Consider the following 11,742-nt stretch of genomic DNA (forward strand, 5'->3'; position numbering starts at 1 on the left):
CAACTAGGAGCCTTCTATTCTTCAAACGTAAGTTAAACTGAATAGAGCATTTTGAACACTGTAATGCTCCTGTAAGTGTTTCTTGACCAGTGCTACCATTGGATTTGGGTGAAAATGATTGTGCAATCCTGTGAAATTGCAGTCCACACACTTTGGCCTGCCATGGTCTTTTATGTGGTATATAGGATCCACTAACAATAAGTCAGTCAAACAATTACTCAATCAATTAGTCAACCAGTCAGAGCTCAAGTTTTTTTGCACAGCATATAGGTCCTACCTTTATACCATTGTCAGAAGCCGTAGTGGACCTGGAGAGGTCGCCACCTTGTACTTTTTGTGTGTGTGGGGGGGGGTATGTATGTATTCCAGTGTTCTGTAGATATGTGCTACTTAGCGGTTCTGCGCATGTTTAGGTGAAGTTGGGGTTAGAATGCCATCCATTCGTGCTACGGTGGCATTAATCGTCACAACACCGGCATGCCGAAAAAGCCGTGTGTCAGAATACAGTTTAAATAACCCTCCTCCGCGTAAATAACTGCGTTACTCTCAATGAGAAGATGTAAGGATAAGATTCGCCACCCCTCCGTTTGTGGAGTCCCGTGAACGCGCCTCGGACAGAAGCGGAGAGGGGGGGGCGGGGGCAGTGTCGGGGCGCGCGCTCCTCCGCCGTGACGTCAAGGGAGGGCAGACAGACACACAGACAGACAGACAGGCAGTGGGAACGCCACTGGTAGTGCTGGTACGACCAAGCGGAAGGGAAGATTTGGAACACATACACGGCTTGTTTGGAATAAGAAGAATAGCCGGACACACAGACAGACAGACACACACAGACAGAAAGACAGACAGACAGGCGAGTCAAACGCGTATTCTTTTTCAACCCCGTCCAGCCGCCGATAACGAGACATGACTCGGGTGATCTGACACAAGGTACACTATATCTGAAGGTGGGTGGTGGATGTGACTGGCCTTTTTTTCCCCCTCAGCGTGGATATTTCACAACCGAGCCTACTATTAACCGCCGGAGTGCCAGACCCCTCGCTACAGCCGCAGTGAGTGTCTTCAACTTGATGTCAATCATGCATGTTAGGTGTTGTTGTATTTTGACCAGCAAGCCATCAAAAGCACAGTGCGTGCGTGCGCGTGCGTGCGTGCGTGCGTGCGTGCGTGCGTGCGTGTGTGTGTGGTGTGCGCGCCGCGGTGCAGCTCCACGTTTTGTCAACAGTATAGATTTAGCCCAATGTAAGGCTCACACGGGCGCTGACATGTAGGGTATAACTAACTGGAGTCCCGTCGGGGCTGCTGGGACTCCAGCGAGCATGCAGCGTAAGAAGAATGGTGATTGCATTTTGGAGGCATGTCAGTCATTTGATATACGTCTTTTCAAAGAGTTCGTGCAGGGTTTCTTTCGGGATATGGGGGGGGGGGGAGGCAACCCAGTACAGCTCGGAGCAATGGATATCGGATACGGCGATATTGCCCTCGGAATAATGGCTCAGTTGCTCATAAATCTAATTAGTCGACTTGTGCTGTCCGCAAACAAACGCGATTATCAATCTGCTGGCTGTTTTTAAAGAGGTGGATGCAGTGCGTCGGATATTATCTTGCAAACCCGCGGGTCTCAAGTCACTACATACATACAGGCCTGCAGTGGTTGTCAGTTGGGATTTAGAACTTTTGTATTTTTTGTGCGAAGTGCAAAGTGTCGCCCATTTTAAATCGATTGACCTCAGTTTTTTCGGGCTGCCATAGTTTCTTACGAAACCGCTGTCAACGTAGCAGCTCCGCTCAGCTGACAACAGCAGGGGCAAAACTATCCGGAGAGGAGTGCAACACGGCGGAGCCGCACCACGTGATCACATGTCCGTCCTCGATGTTACGCGTATGTAAGTTTGCGCAAACACAAAAAAAAACTGCTGCAAAGGAGGTGGTGATTGTGGACGTGAAAGAGGAAATCTACGACATGTTTTGCACGCATGGGAAACTGCGTGAGAACCCCCCCACCTCCATGTCTTTTGCACGGCCCCTCCTCCAGGAACACGGAACCGGGCTTCATCCTTCGGGATAAACGTTTTGCCCGTTTTGAATCTGCAACTCAACGGGGCGAGCACAGGGGTTCAGCCCCTGCTAGAGCCACCTCTGCCAAAACTTCTGGAAACCCAAACACCCCAGAATGGAGTTCACCTCTAACATAAGCTGGTGTCTTCTCATTTATAATCTCGTTACAATATAAATATTGTGACGTGGTTAGATAATGGACTCCTCGGTCAACCTTTCAGAGTTAAACAGCAAGCTTTTAATGACCGTAAGACAAGCCAGGGGTTTCAGCTTCTTCTCTTTTCTTGGCCCCTGAACCGACCTCATCTATTTGCCTAATCTTTACACTCATGGTGGGAAACAGCATGCTGTCTAACACAACTTCTCTCATAACGTCCCCATTACCTTCCACCACATCCCCGCTATCTGTAACAGATGTGCCCATTTTTAACATGTTCAATATCCTACAATATAACCAGAACATTAACACTCTTCAGTTGCATCGTGGGTAATATGCAAATGAACCCCCTGACCTCCAGCAGGAACACTCCAGTAGAATTCGCCACAATATAATAACAGCACGCAAGCTACCCGGTACAACAAAATCCCATAGTGTCATAGTCAAAGTCTTACAATTTTTTTTTTTTTACAGCACATCTCTGTGATATTTTTCAACATCAGTGTGTTGTACCACTATCTGTTTCTGGCTAATGATGTAATGAAAGTTAAGTGTGCACTGCACCAAACTAGAGAGATGTATATAATCTTTTTAGGTTTTAGGAGCCTACTCTTTTGCAGAAGTGGTTTTGAAGTATGCCCATAGCCAGGCACAGACTGCATACCCGACATCTTCTTGAAGACATCTGGAGAGGACTTGGCTTTCAGCATATTTAGTGTGGTGTTTGGGTTTGCGGGTTGGGAAGGTAGTGATGAGTGACTTCAACAAGATCCTCATCTGGAGCACTCAAATCAAGTCTTTATAGTGGGTTGCGCTCACACTGCTAACGTGTCTTTGAGCAAGACATCGATTCCCAACCTGCTCCAGAGACACTGTATTGTGGCTGATGCTGCAGTCTAACCTCCCTGAGTAGGCTAGGAAGTGAATACATACATTAACTAGAAGAGTGCTCTCGGTATAGTGCAGATCTCTGCCAGGCGTGTCTCCCCTTCTCTGATGCTTGGACTTGGCGGCAAACCAGCTGAGGAGTTGGCACCCAATTGCGGTATAAAATAGGTTTTTCAAAGGTTTTGAATCACCACAACCACGAGAGGTCCTTCATCATACAGTCACAACTGTGCACAAAAATTATTAGACTGACAGGCCCAGTAGTATGTGAGATTAGCAGCAGACAGATACACACACACACACACACACACACACACACACGGACAGAAAAACATGTTTTCATGCTATTATAAGACTTGTGCAGTGCCCAAGTTGATTGAACGGAAAATATGGAAAAAAAAATGTGTTAATATCAGAGTTTCCCATCATTGTCGGCTGGATGGCCGGACATTAAAACATTTCCAGTTGACTACTTTCTTACTGTTTGTTTTTCATAGCAAGTTACTTCTCGCCTGTTGATGTAAGGTGCCTTGCATCCAATTTAGCAGAGGCCTACATCATGAAAGCGAAAGCTGAGCTGTCACTCACTGCTTGTTTGTGTCTAATTGCTTGTCAGTCAAATGAGGAGGGGCAGGACAGGTGATGAGGCCACAAATTTGCGGGGTTTGACAATTTAAGTCCAAATGGTTTTCTGCTTCTTCCTGGCAAGCAAAATAGACACATGGCTTTTTATTATTGTGAGGTGCTTTTCACGCTGGTTTATTGACGTAGATTGTAGAGCCAGACTGATGTAGGATTTTTAAGACCAATACTGGTTTTTCATGATATATTGGCCAATATCTTTTTTTTTCAGAAACGCTAACATTAAAAAAAAATCCTTAACATTTATATTTGAGTCATCGCCGATATAACATGACATAATGTAGTTTAAAAATAAACTTTTTATCGTCATAAATAGTACCTTACCCATATTAAACTATGCAGTAAACCGATACAGTGACCTCGAGTAAACGCTGCTGTTGAATGCAACTAATGCTACTTGGCTGTCTGCAGCAAGGTCTTGGTGACTTTGGGCTTTCACACTACACGTTTGAAAGAAAAGCTAGATATCTTTGTTTGGCTACCAAGCCACGTTAGATAGTTGCTCAGCTCATGTTTATCTACGTGTCCCCTCTGGTTTAATAATTTCCAATGCAGCAACTGTAAATACAGACGGGCAAGTTGCAGATATTTTGCCATTGCTTCGTTTGGGCTGAATTAGTTACACGCTATAGTTTAACCGCTCATTACTGTTAGCGGTCTTACACTGATAAACATGGCATTAGCTAGCTTTGTGGCTAACCTAATTTAGCAATGGACAGCATTATCAGCTGCTGTAAGCGATGTTGCCGGGTAATTTTTAGATGTGACGAGAGAGAAATGATAGGACTGTTGTTTGTTTACTCATTAGAACTGCCTCACTATTTCGTAAATAAAGCTCTAGTCAAGTTTGTCAACAGATTAGCCTACACCACTCAACTACTGTAATGTTAAAAGTAATTTTGATGTTTGATTGATGGTACTAGTTTTCACGTTACTGCAGCAAAAACGGGCATGGTTGACATGAATGTTGTCAGGCTTATTTAGGCTAAGGAGAAGTGATGGGGGATATTTATCATTATTTCAATAATGTATTTCATGTTATCAACTTTCCATGAATGCAGATGATCCCTGTCATGGGCTACTCTGCACTGTGGTGAGGTTAGTTTTAAGTTGAATATTTGACAGACGTTCACTCTGGATCCAGCAGCTTCTTACTCAGTTTCACCCAGTGTTGGCAGTGAAAGGACGGTTAGCTCACCTCCGAACGCTCCCTCTTTTTTTTGGGTGGGGGGATTTTTCCCCCTTTTAATCCCCAATTGTACTTGGCCAATTACCCCACTCTTTTCAGCCATCCCGGTCGCTGCTCCACCTGCTCTGCCAAGCCGGGGAGGACAGCAGACTACCACATGCCTCCTCCAATACATGTAGAATCACCACCTGCTTTTTACCTGACAGTGAGGAGTTTCGCCAGGGGGCGTAGCACATGGGATGATTATGCTGTTCCCCCGAATTCCCCCCCCCCCGAACAGGCACCCCGACCGACCAGATGAGGTGCTAGTGCAGCGACCAGGACACATACCCGCATCTGCCTTCCCACCCGCAGACACGACCAATTGTGTCTGTAGGGACGCCTCACCAAGCCGGAGGTAACACCGCGATTGGAACCGCCGATCCCCGTGTTGGTAGGCAATAGATTAGACAGCCACACCACCTGGACGCTGAATGCTCCCTCTTAACCACAGGAGAAGGCGCTGGATCCAGAGTGAATGTTTGTCGAATTTTCAACTTAAAAATAACTTCATTGTGGTCTACTGCTTGGATCAGCTGGTTGTTGTGATTTGTGGCATTCCAAACACATGGTACCAACAGTGGAGTTGCAAACTACGCACCGAAAATCTTCCCTCGCTCCATTTCTTTTTTCATTATAATTTTGTTGGCTCTTATAAACGCTGATACCAATTTATCTGCAATTAGCTCATATTGGCCGATGATATCAGCATGCCGATTTATCGGTCGGGCTCTAGTGGAGTGTTGTTTTATAACCGTTTGTCTTGCCTGTCTGCTCTATTGCTTTTAGCGTCAGTCATGCCACTAATGCCGCCCAAATCGGTAAAGCCCATGTATTTTTATTTCACCTGTCATGCTCTCAGATGTCCGCTTTCTTGTGAGATTATATAGACCAAAAAGTTCTCCTTTCTCTGAATGCAATAAGGTATAGCACTCCAAGGTTTGATGTACATTTGATCGACAAAACGGGTGTTCCAACCATGAACGCTTGGGATTCCCCAGCGTAAACCGCGGGAAAATCGCCTCAAACCCTTTGGGAATGCACTCAGAATCATCCGTGCACTGTATAATCTATAATTTAGCCTAATCTATGAACATTTTAAGTTAAGAAAACACCCCTCATTATACTGCCAATTACAGTATGTAAGGAGGGATGTGATGGCTTCCACCATTTCAACAGCCGTGTTCACATTATCTGTTTAGAAGTCGCACCTCCAGGGCTTAAAGTCTGGTCACATGTGATGGAGACTCTTCTTTCCCAGGGGTATCGTGTGGGGATGACAATAACAGTGTCAATCAAAATCAAATGTTGATGTCGGCCTACAGTGGTCTACTGCTTCATCCCTCTCCCTGCATGTATGAGCAACTCCATTCTAATATCACATTACAGAGAAGACAGTATGTCACACAGAAGGAACAGAGCGCCGCCAAGCCCAACTCGCAGGATGCTGTCTTCCTTCTTTAGCAAACCTGCTGGTCAGTTCATACATAATGATAAAACGTACCTTAATAATGGCACCTATATTAATATAGTCTAGTTCATATTTTTTGTTTTTGTTTGTCTATTTATGTCCATTAAACGTGATAGATAGACAGTGAGATTTGTAAATATAAGCCTATACTACTTGCCCTACGAGGCCTATTAAAAGTAACCGAGACCTTTCATCCAGGGAAAGCTGCTCAAAGAGCAGTGTAGGAAATTTATAAAAGTTTACCATCTTAACTTAAATTAAAAAACAATACAGCCTTAAACTGTGATAGACAAATTTAGCTTACATTGTTGTGCAGCAGCAGCCCCCTCCTCCATATACTGTGAGGCAATATGGCTCATACACATTGTGTGTGTGTGTGTGTGTGTGTGTGTGTGTGTGTGTGTGTGTGTGTGTGTGCGTGCATGCGTGAGTGTGTGTGTGTGTATTCTAAAGGTGTTTGTACAGGTAGTCCTCGGGTTACGAACAAGATCCATTTTTGAGTCTGTTCTTATGTCACATTTGTATGTAAGTTGGAACAGTTAGGTACAGGTCACATCTAGCGGCTGTTAGTCAAATGTTTGTCTTAGTATATCGTATGTATTGTGACGTTCACCGCTATTAAAACAACACACTTCAAAACGTACAACTGAGCGTTGCTTTATTTACGGCTGTTGTTGGCCACAGCCACACTGCACACACCGCCATTAAACCCGACTCGCAGGTCGTCTCTCTCTCTCTCCAAAGACCCGACGCACTGACCCTTGACCTGGCAACAGTGTACCAACCCCCAGAACAGCAAAACATCCCCCCTACCATGTGCAACTAACACTTATACCCCCCCAGTGAACCTGCACACGCTACAATGTTTGTTTGTTTCACCCCGTTTATTGTAAAGCGACTTTGAGTATTAGAAAAGTGCTATATAAGTTTGATTTATTATTATTATTATTATTACAGTATTTTACCAACAGCATCATAAGCGTAATAATGCAGTAGTAATAAATGTAACTACAGTACAGTATTTATAGTTGAGGGAGAGGATGTGTGTGTAGGTATAAAAAACATTAAAGAAATGTGTCTTTATGCATGCTCAATAATCCAGGTCAGAAAATCAACGTACAGTGTTGTATCCAGATGAACTGGTTCAGCTTTCTTTGATTAAAGAAACATTTCTTACCTTTCAAACTCCCCACGTGCCGCTGTCCCGAGAGCAAGTCGCGACTGGCGAAGGCCGGTTATTTGACGCCAGAAACGAGAGCCCGCTCGGGACTCGCCTCACTGGGTAAGTGGAAAAAATGATAGGGGGGGGTCGTCTGGGTAGCGTAGAGGTCTATTCCATTGCCTACCAACACGGGGATCGCCGGTTCGAATCCCCGTGTTACCTCCGGCTTGGTCGGACATCCCTACGGACACAACTGGCCTTGTCTGCGGGTGGGAAGCCGAATGTGGGTATGAGTCCTGGTCGCTGCACTAGCGCCTCCTCTGGTCAGTCAGGGTGCCTGTTCAGTGGGGGAGGGGGAACTGGGGGGAATAGCATGATCCTCCCACGCACTACGTCCCCCTAGTGAAACTCGTCACTGTCAGGGGAAAAAAAGCGGCTGGTGACTCCACATGTATGGGAGGAGGCATGTGGTAGTCTGCAGCCCTCCCTGGATCAGCAGAGGGGGTGGAGCAGTGACCGGGACGGCTCGGAAGAGTGAGGTAATTGGCCGGATACAATTGGGGAGAAAAAGAGGGGAAACCCCCCCCCCCCCAAAAAAAGAGCATTTCACCTCTCTCTGAACGATTATTATTTCCACTGTCGTTTCGAGTCATGACCGTTCTGCTTTTCTGCGGTGCATCACCATCACTTGCATCAGATTTACGCTTTGAGGCCATAGTAATGAAAAACACACGAAAAATTTAAGTGAAAAAACAACGCACACAACAATGTTAACGCGATCCAACTTAAAATGGTTACGACGGCATGGTGTTGTTCTCCCTCAGGCTGACGAACCGCATAAAATGTGCAGTGTTTTGAGCGTTGTGCGTCATGCGAAGTTGTCCATCCGTTCATTAGTTGAACCATTTTGTGTAACTCTATGTTTTTTTTTTGTTTTTTTTTTATAATAGGCTTTACGGAGGTCGGTTCGTAAGTACGGGAGTTAGTAAGTACGGGAGTTCGTAACCCGGGGACTCCCTTACTTGTGTTTGTACCTGTGTGCATGTGTGTGCTTATCTATGCTTGTGTGGTGAACATGTGCATACAGGTGTTTGTGTACATTGTGTGTATTTATATGAGTGTGGGGGTTTGTGTAGATATGTCAGAGCACTTGTGTGTCTGTGCACAGTATTGTTCCTGTGTGTCTCTATTGTGTGTGTGTGTGTGTGTGTGTGTGTGTGTGTGTGTGTGTGTGTGATTGTCTATTTATGCATCTGAATACTCAATGTCTGTGTAAACATAGAAGTTTGTGCGTACTTTTGGTCTGTATCTTAATATGCTTGTTTACAGTATGCGTGTGTGTGTGTGTGTGTTGTGGTGTTTGTTTGTGTGTGCGTGGTTTGTCCAACCTGCATCTCAGATTAATTTCCTGCGGTAACAATGGACCAGAGCTGATGTTATCGCTGTCTTATCGGCGTTCTGCTTTCCAGTGTCTGACTCATATTATGTGTCTTATCAGTAATGGGACAGCTTGGCAGGGAGTCGCGTTACAAGTACGCAGCACAGTAGCCCCAACCTGAGCTCTGTTTCACCTCCATCTCACTAACACCTCTTCCATTTAAAAAAAAAAGAAAAAAACTATGTATTGCGACACATAATCCATGTTGTTGGGAAAAAATATCGACATCGGGGTTTTGACTGTTGTAATGTCCAAAGTGGAAGGTGGTAACGCATCTCTCGGGAAGGGAAAAATGTTCAAGATGGTCTTAAACAAGAGATTGTGGAGCTAAGCCTCGTACCCACAAACTGTCAGAGTAGGTCTCAGGAAAATATTTTTATCCTGTTGAAAATCAAATCCAGCCTCTCATTTTGTCTCACGATTTCTCCCAATGTTAGTTTTTGGTTTAAAAAATTCTCCAGACAAAGCTGTTTTTTTTTTGGAGGGGGGGGGTTGTTCCCCATTTTCTCCCCAGTTGTATCTGGCCAATTGCCCCACTTTTCCCAGCCATCCATCCCAGTCACTGCTCCACCCCCTCTGCTGATCTGGGGAGGGCTGCAGACTGACTACCACATGCCTCCTCCCATACATGTGGAGGCACCAGCCACTTCTTTTCACCTGACAGTGAGGAGTTTCACCAAGGGGACGTAGCGCGTGGGAGGATCACACTAGCCCCCCCCCAGTTCCTCCTCCGAATCGGTGCCCCGACTGACCAGAGGAGACGCTAGTGGAGCGACCAGGACACATACCCACATCCGGCTTCCCACCCGCAGATATGGCCAATTGTGTCTGTGGGGACGCCTGACCAAGCCGGAGGTAACACGGGGATTCAAACTGGTGATTCCCGTGCTAGTAGGCAACGGAATAGACCACTATGCTACCTGGACGCCCCAGACAAAACTGTTTTAACAAATAATGTCATGGCTGCTGTAGCGGACCATTAACAATGCGACTTTCTGGGACGTGCCATACATCCCTGGCATTGATATAAGACAGCTCATATCTCTTGAGCCAAGCCATATGATTGATAATATATCAGTTACAAAAAAAAAAAAAAATTACCTGGGGTAAGATTTTATGTGCGAGAAGATGGAGCTGCAGCTCTGGCATGCTGGATTTTTGTGTTGCTGCATTGTTAACTTCTATTCATATTGCATCTTCTATTTTTGCAATTGGGTCCAGATATCTGCCAGTGTATACCCCCCAGTGACTGACAAATGAATGACAAGTCACTTTGCCATCTGTCAAGAGCCACTGCTGAAAAGGCGGCTAACCCTGAACTGCTCCTGTGAAAGTGGGACTCCTTCCCTGCAGTGCAGTGTCTAACAGGGACAGTCTTAGGATAAACATATATACTTATAAAAACATAACTCACCTTAGTATTTTTTTGCTTTGTTGTGTAAGACACCAGAAATGTTGAAACGTAGAACATTGCTGGTGGGACTTGGTCATCCAGCAGTGATACACGTGTGACTCTGGAGATGATAGACATAATGGTTCGACTATCTCTGAGCATAGACTTCGGGATATTTATAGTAGTTATGATATGATGAGTATTATGTGGATCGGTGAGCCTAAATTCTCAGAGCGAGAGTCAAAAGCAGTCCAATTCAAACAGCTTTCTATATATGGTGTGTGTATGTGTGTGTGTCTGTGTGTGTCTGTGAGATACAGGGCATTGCACATTGTGGTTGGCTAGTGTGTGTGTGTGTTGTCATTGCATAAATAGAACAAGTGGAACACCTTATGGAATGCTGAAGCCCCGCCCCCTACACTTAAAGAGAAGGAAAGTCACAGACAGATTTATATAGTATGGTAGTCATGTTCCCCAACCCAGAAGTTCAGAGGTTGCTGTGGTGACCCAATGATCATTTTACTCAATTTTAGACTGGCTTCTTGATAGCCCATATATTTTACTAATGCTCACACATATTCATGCAAGTACTTAGTACTCAGTTGTAAAGACTTTTGGGATGCAAATGTGATATTTTGGGACTTAATGAGGCTGAAGCGGTAATGTGTGTGTGTGTGTGTGTGTGTGTGTATTGGTGTGCTGGTGTGTGTTGATGTCTGTTAGTGAAGAATGAGGGCATTGAAGAGAATGAGCAGGACCATCAGGAAGCGAGCAGGGTGCTACATGATGATTCACAGGGCACAGTGGGTGTGTCGGTGCTTCCTGGAGAATTCAGGGTAGATATGGCCAGCTGTGGGTAACTTTGGTTCATGGGCCCATGGTCTCTTCTGGGCCCAACCGGATGCCCTCCCTGACGCAACCCTCCCTATTTATCTGGGCTTGGGACCGGCACTAAGAATGCCCTGGCTTGTGTGCATCCTCTCAGTGGCTGGGTTCTGGGCGCCATCTGAGCATTCAATTCCAAAAGGTGCTGATGTTGAAGAATAATGTTTGTTTGGTTATTTATCTCATTTGGGAAGGAGTGAGATCAGGAACCTGTCCATTAATTGTTGTCAGACAGTTATGTGTGAGTGAATGATGACTCATGATGCTAACCCCATGATGCTTTATAAATGCGTGTGTGGGCGTCACTTTTGTCTTCAAGGTTGTCTTATATCTTTTCAAGTGACCCCTTAAACTCGAGATAATGAAAGATTATATAGTATATGGTGATTCGCGAGGGATTCACACAACATAAAAATGCAA

The 11,742-nt window shown here is 45.2% G+C and overlaps 1 protein-coding gene across 1 annotated transcript in view; it reads left to right on the plus strand.

The window, feature by feature from the left end:
- The first annotated feature begins 723 nt into the window (after window positions 1–723).
- Window positions 724–11,742, plus strand: part of LOC130109178 (ELKS/Rab6-interacting/CAST family member 1-like) — a 209,018-nt gene continuing 197,999 nt past the window's right edge. Inside the window, exon 1 of the mRNA XM_056275934.1 lies at window positions 724–1,052. The gene's annotated coding sequence lies outside the window, so the exon portion shown is untranslated. The remainder of the gene's footprint in view (window positions 1,053–11,742) is intronic.

Source organism: Lampris incognitus, chromosome 3, assembly GCF_029633865.1.
Source record: "Lampris incognitus isolate fLamInc1 chromosome 3, fLamInc1.hap2, whole genome shotgun sequence".
Lineage (NCBI taxonomy): Eukaryota > Metazoa > Chordata > Actinopteri > Lampriformes > Lampridae > Lampris > Lampris incognitus.